The sequence below is a fragment of the Montipora foliosa genome, chromosome 12 (assembly GCF_036669935.1).
Source record: "Montipora foliosa isolate CH-2021 chromosome 12, ASM3666993v2, whole genome shotgun sequence".
NCBI lineage: Eukaryota > Metazoa > Cnidaria > Anthozoa > Scleractinia > Acroporidae > Montipora > Montipora foliosa.
Genome location: NC_090880.1, coordinates 32,015,249 through 32,022,506, shown reverse-complemented (window position 1 = coordinate 32,022,506; position 7,258 = coordinate 32,015,249).

The window sequence follows — 7,258 nt, the reverse complement described above, 5'->3', positions numbered from 1 at the left end:
ATTTTTTTGGTTCCTTTGACTTCCGTGAGCGGCTCGAAGAGGAGTACAACCCTATTATGTATTTAAGACCAGAGAAAACTCAAAAGTAACCTTCTTTAGCCTGCAGCGACTGATTGAGGTAAAGGGAGGGGAAATCCTGTGTGGACCAGGGAACGGTGCGGTCGTGGAGTACGAGGCCCGTGTGAAGGATTGCGTGCGGGGGGGCATTCCTGGTGGCATTCCCCCCTAAGGATGGCGAATGCCGGATGGAGGGAGTGGTGCCTAGGTGGGTGTTTGTGGTGGTGGTGGTGGAGCGATAGGACATTATTCGAAACATTCAGTTGGCAAGACACGCAAACTGTCGCGAAGCCTTCAACAATGTGTGGTGGTGTTGTAATTGACTCAACATGGTGTCTTCCCTCGGTGTGACATCCAAACGCATGCTGGGATACTCCGTTCCCAGGCAGTCCCTTTCATCTGATTACGGTTGTGTCGTACCTCATAGAACGTGGGCTTCAGGATTGGCCAAAAGAAACAATAGAACGACCAAGTTTAACAATGGATTTAGCACAGTATTTAGCACAGAAAAAAGTGGAAGTACGACACTATAAAAAGCCAATGAAATGTAGTGGTCAACGAGAGGTACTAGTACTAACCCTGTCGTACATACACCTTTTTCTCTTTAGCCATCTTAGTCTTATCAGAAATAACAAACACACAGACCGCACCCTAAATATGGGCCTGCGAGCATTCTTTCATCAGGGGAGCAAAAGGCGAAAGGGCTTTTCTGATTGATATACCTGTTTTGATCCATGTACAGGATGCCTTCTGTAAAGGCAAAGCAGAATTAAAATGAGGGGTCTTTTTATCAGCACCTTGATTCTTCTATGTTGCTGTCACTGGCATGAACCATTTTGCTGGTAGTGATTTTACTGATGAAAACCTGATAACGCTTTTTTCTGAGGCCCTCCCAGGGGTGTCCTTGTTCCCTTTAAAAGTCTGCTGGGTGTTCCTTGTTCCGCTGACATTACTTCCAAGCTTGTTCTCAACTTTTTGACCGCCCTTAAATGGTTTATGGCTCCCCTTGTTCTTTAAGATATAAGGGATGTTTAAGAAACCACTAATAGCTACGGCTATGATTATTCCATCTTGTTTACGTTATACAATAGTTGGTTGGCAAAGGTGTTCCTATAACTGGATTGGTACGGACAGATTTTATTATTTGAAGTAAACAGTAAGAACCTGAAAGCCTTCAACTGTAGTTTGTCCACGGTTGTAGCCAAAACCTTAAATTTGGTCATTTCACGTATTAGTTTTGATGAGTACAGAACAGAAATGTTCAAAATTGCATGCCACAGAGTGCAGCACCATCATTTTTGGTTCTTTTAAAACTGAATATATTACTATGTTGACTGCTTTTTGACCTTGATGTTGCTTTAGGCCCTCGTCAGTTTCTTGAACTCCTTATTTTGTCTAAGTTCCCCTGTTCCCAGTGCAAAGTAGCCATGTTCTCCTCTTACCCCGAGAGGAACTCTTTCCTTCCCAAGTGAGGGTGTTCGACGTCTTGTCCACAGAGGGCAAGTTAGGCACTGAAACTATCAGGTGCTTACTCATTGTATTGCATGGTCAGTTTATGTATAATAAAGTATGGATATACACACATTTGACACTGTTGCGTTTGTCTTTTAATGAAAGTGTTTTATAAAATAGAATCACTCTTTAAAGTTTCGCTTTTAGAATCTCTGTACAGCAGGTGGCCAATTTACATTATCAACTCGCGTTTGCTAAAACCAAATTTTGTATACTCTTAAAGTTAACTGTTCATTGAACTCCTGCCTGTTAGCATTCTTAACCATGTTAACGTTCAGCATTTTCATTTCACATTATTCTTAACTTCATCCATGTTATAGGTGGAGTATGGGGTGCGTACCTTAACTAGGGGCTTGACAGCTACATGTACGTAATGCTTTCCACTACAAACAAAAGCATTTACCGCATAGCTTTTTCCTTTTCCCCTTGGCAATGTACTGGTAGTTAAAAGTTAAAATCCTGGAAATACAATTAATGTAGGCTGCTCCAAATCAACAAATTGTCGGGACTCTTAAATGCCTTGAGAAGACATGTTAAAGTGCAAGAGCGTAAGAATGTTTTTCCATTGTTAAACATTGTCACACAGTTCTGCGTAATGAGAGACTATTTTTGAAGTCAACAATAACCCTAACATATAATTCAAGCGTTCATATGTGATCTTCTGTCTTCTACAAAGTTGAGCCGAGCAGAATATCAGAGAGGATATCACGCTTTAGCTCCTTATAAGCGGCTATCTGTGCTGGCGAACAGTTGACAGATAATACTGTGGATATCTGTGGTTCGCGGCAGTGTTATCTGTTCTAACCATTTGGCACAGGACTTGCGGTGTACTTCAAACTAAGTTGTGTTTACAGCTTTTCTGTTTCCCTCATCAGTTCGCTGAAAATGAATAAATGATCATTTTGTCCAGAAAGCCTTTAACTAACTTGACATGATAATAATAATAGATACTATAATAATATATAATAATAATAATAATAATAATTAATAATAGATAATAACAACAACCATAATAATTGAACTGTAGAATTTGCAATCTGTCAACCACTTTCCCAATTCTGAAGCCACAACAATACATGCAAGAACATACAGGAAACCCAAACATAAAGAAAAGAAAGTTAACTTTTACCAAATAAAGTTGCAGTTGGTCACAAGGCATTGTAAAAATCTTCGCAAGCTTTTCTCCCAGTTTGTTGTTAGAACCTTTCAGCAGATTTCCTGCTCATGACAAGAAAAAAGGACAAAACACGTTCATGGGTGTGGGGCCAATGGTGAACAAAGCATAAACAACAATCTGATTTATGTTTTAAAGCCTGGTGAACTTCCTAAAACTTACACTCCAAGGTCAACCTCTGAATTTTGACTCCTAGCAGTATTTGGCATGATTTCATAACAACCTACAAAACGAAAAGATGACATGCACATTAAATCACTGTAATTTCTTTCATCACTTAACCCCTGGCAGGTCCCATGATTAATGAGTCAAATGGTCAATGAGTCAATGAGTCATGTAGTCAATGAGACTCACATTCAATATAGCAATAATTATTGATTAAGCCTAATTGCCCTCGTTTCAGTGATTAGGCCTAAGCACTCAGACCTCTGAAATTTTAGCTTTCCTTTTATGGTTTAGGGTAACTGCACTAACTCATCTGACTCATCGACTTCATGACTCATTGATTCATTGACTCATAAATACTTGATACTCAACCCACTGACACCAATCAAAACGCCCTAGGATGCCCCTAGTTGACAAGTAAAATCGTCTGGCATTAAAAAGAGTAATGACGCTCTGACAAAGTGTTATAGCTTGAAATGTCAGCTTTCACAAGTTCATTCATGGTGGTTCCAGTTTCATAAAACAACCAAATTTTCCAGGTTCCACCCTCCCACCCTACCACGAAGCATTCACCGCAGTTTCTTTTAGACATATGTTAATGGGTTAATTAACCAATTCCCTCTAAAGATTGATACAGATTTTACTCTGTCTAATGGCCAGATAGTTTTACTAAATGTAATCCTGTTTGTAGATGGATGAAAGGGTTGGTTATTGTATGCAGCCATGATTGATTCAATGAATACAGACCCTTAAGTTGTGTCAGTGACCTTGCCCATGGTTTGGCTTCGATGACGAGGCTAAAGTACACATGCAGTGCAGTAAGTATACTACAAAACATTATTTTGGAGAGCTAAAATACACAGTAGTGTTTCTATCCTAAACAGATTATGCTAACGATAACCCACTGGAAGGAGACAACCAGGTGGCTATAATTTAACAAAGTGTTGTAAAGTGTTGGTAATGACATGGCCAAATTAGGATAAGTGTTGATTCTGGCTTGCGCTGTATTTTAGACTTGGTCAGCCTTGGGGGGTTTACCGACCAGCTCACACCGAGTCCAACAGACTAGAAGACTTAAGCAACACTCAAGACTTGATTCCATTCTCATTTTAGATATTTACATCAAGTTGCTGATCTACATAAATGGGTAGCTAGCTAAACAGTCATTAAATATGAGGTAGTATACAATGTTTTCCTGTCCCAGTAAACATCCTAATTTGTACATGGGGTGCAGGGGGTGTAATGCCTTACTTACATATTTAAAAACATTAGGAATTAGGCGTTTGAGAAGCCTTCATGAAATCTGCTAGTATAAGAAGGACTAGTTCCCATGATGGCTGTGTATGCAACATCTGGGTTTGTGTCTTGATTTTGGCCTATAAAATTCCAGGAGTATTGCAACCAGTTTTCAAGAACCATATTGAGTTTTCAAGGAGTCTTTATAAAAAGATTGCTATGCCATACATATTGTCTTAGCTTTTTCTTTGTCTGAAAAAGCCTAGAACACTTGACATTCCTTACACAAATTCCTGGCAAGTTAAGTGCACAGCACAGGTATTTTATTGTTTGGTTTTAATGTTTCCCCCAATAGTCAATTTTGGGCTCAATTTTTGGAATGTCTCTTTAACTTAGGCTTGATAAAATCTCAACAATTTTCACCCAAAGAAAAAAATTCATTTAAGGAGTTTTCAAGCAGATTTCCACAAAATCATTTTTTTAAAGGTCTTTTTCAAGAGACGTCAATAGTATGGCAGGCGAACCCTGAACATGTAAACAGCATATTCTAGGCTCGTTTGATTAGGCAACAATACAAATGTAGTTTCCAATTTGCCTCAGGTGAAAAAGAGTAACTGATACTACTTATATTTCCAACAGGTCACGTTAACTAAGTGTCATGCTTTTCATTACTTTAACTATCAGGATGAAAGGGTTGCTTATTGTATGCGCCATGTTTTTGATTCATGGTGTCAGGGACGTCGCCCATGGCTGGGATTCGATTGACTATCTAAAGTACACATACAGTGTCGATAGTGCCGTCAATGATACTACAAAACATTAATTTTGTTTGGGCACACATTAGTGTTTCTAGTCTAGCAGATTCTGTTAAGCTAACCAACTGGAAGGAAAGACCAAAAACCAGTTTGGTCTATAATTTAACCAAGTGACCGAAGGACCTCATGGGCATGCAGTGAGTTTGAATTCGGTATCACCAGAACCAAGAATTGTCTACATCAGAGCATCCACATACATTTTTTTTTGGAATAAAGTAGGCTCTACTTTTGGAGATAAACTTATAGTTGGATCAGACCTCTCCAAATGCGGATGTCTTTTTTGGATGTCAAGACCTTTATCTGTACCTTTGGGCTAAGAGCAAAAATTAAGAACACTCACAATGTAGAACATCTCTATTGCGAGAGAAAATAGTAAAGATAAAATATAATTATGAAAAGCTATAACCTTACTTCCACTTATATTTCCTTGAAGGTTAATGTTTGTTGTTTCTTCTTTTTAAAGTTTTATCAGCTATGTTTTTCGTAACATATATCAATTCTCTTGGCCTTTATAACCTTGTTAGGGTTTGTAACTTTTGGATAAATTTTTGTTTGTTTGTTTGTTTTGTTTTTTTTTTGGGTTTTTTTTTTTGGGGGTGGGGGGGAAGTTTGTAACTGTTAAGTTGTATGTTTCTTTCTTTCTCGGTTTTAACCCAAAGGCCTGGCCCAAATCGCCGCGCAACATTTCACTGCAACGTCTTGCAACATTGTGGCTTGGACCTTGCGACATGTGTTGAAACACTGGCCAAACCATGCATGGGCAACATTTTCATCAAGCAACATGTCACTCGCATTTATGTGGCCGCCAGCCCCTGGGCGTGCAACATTGGGACCTAGCAAACGTCGCGTGCCCTAGTGGCAACAATGTATACGTGTAACGTGGCCAAAATAACTACCACATCATGCACCAACATCCAAAATGTTCCATGAAAAATTTGACCATTTTCAAATTTGACCCAACATATCGCAACATATCGCAACAGGTTGGCCAAACGAATGCAATATGGTTGTGCCCAACAATGTTACAAGATCTTGCATTTGAAATGTTGCGAGCATTTGGCCAGGCCTGTACAACTTGTATTGTATTTTATTTGGTTGTATAAAGTAGACAAAAAATAAATAAATGAAATACAATCAAAAAGAATTGCCACATACACATGGCTAATACCCTAACCATGGGGCCATACTGCCCACTATAGGGTATGATATCTCCTTATAAATATTCCTTTTGTTCTTCCAATGTGGCCAGCCACAGAAACAAAAGACAGCCACTGAGGGCATGTGGTTGGCACATTAATGACACCCTAGGTGACATCAACACTATCCTTCCCTATACACATGCAATTGTTTCATATACTAGTTCTAAAGTCTTGAAGCTTCTCTCTTGTCGACGCGATGACTCCTACTTTCTATGGGTCTAGCAGTTACATGCTGGCAATAGTTATCAGAGTACTGCACTTCCACTGTTGAAAACGCCATCAAGTACTCAAAGCAGCCTGAGTTGTTGGTAGAACAGGCTTGTGTTGACTCGAAGTGAGGGGGAAAATGGTCTCGCAACATAATCTGCACGAATCCATTACGTCTGCTGCATTCACGCGTGACTAAGTTAGGGCGCACAGATCTATCAAGTCTAGGCACTACAGTACATGTAGTCTCTCTTCAATTCCCGTTCCTCGTAGTTTGTTGGAGTTCAAAAGAGGGCTTGTTTAAGAATAAAAAAGGCATAACCCCAACCCCCCCTCCCCCTTCCCCAACCCACCCTCTATTATTATCGCTACGAATTTACCGCAAGGGCTTCCTTGACAGTTTTTATCACTTTCGCAATGTGCTCCGCTTCGGAAGATGTGGCCGCAGCCATATTGTGGGCCCTCAGTGTTTACAGCAGTCATTACCTGAGGATAAGGTAGGATGTCATGTATGGGGAATTATTATATCCCCCATATTTACTCTTTCATTTATGTATTTACTATGTATCTGTATTTTATTCATCTGTATATGCTGTGTATTTTAGCTGCAAATGTAATGTTTCGAAGACATTAGCTCCTTTTGTTATTCTTAAATTCGAGATGAAATAAAGTTTATGCATGTAAGGCTATGCATGTATGTATGTTACCTTTAGCAGGGCGCATGCGCACACTTTGTAATCTGCGACTCCAGTGCTTACCATATGACAGATAAAATGACCTTTCCCTTCAATATTTAAGCCATCGAATTCTTACGCTATATTGACAAGGGCGGTTTGAAGCTGTGAGTAGGCGTGGGATTTGTCACATATGGTTTAGGGGCCGACATATCTCTC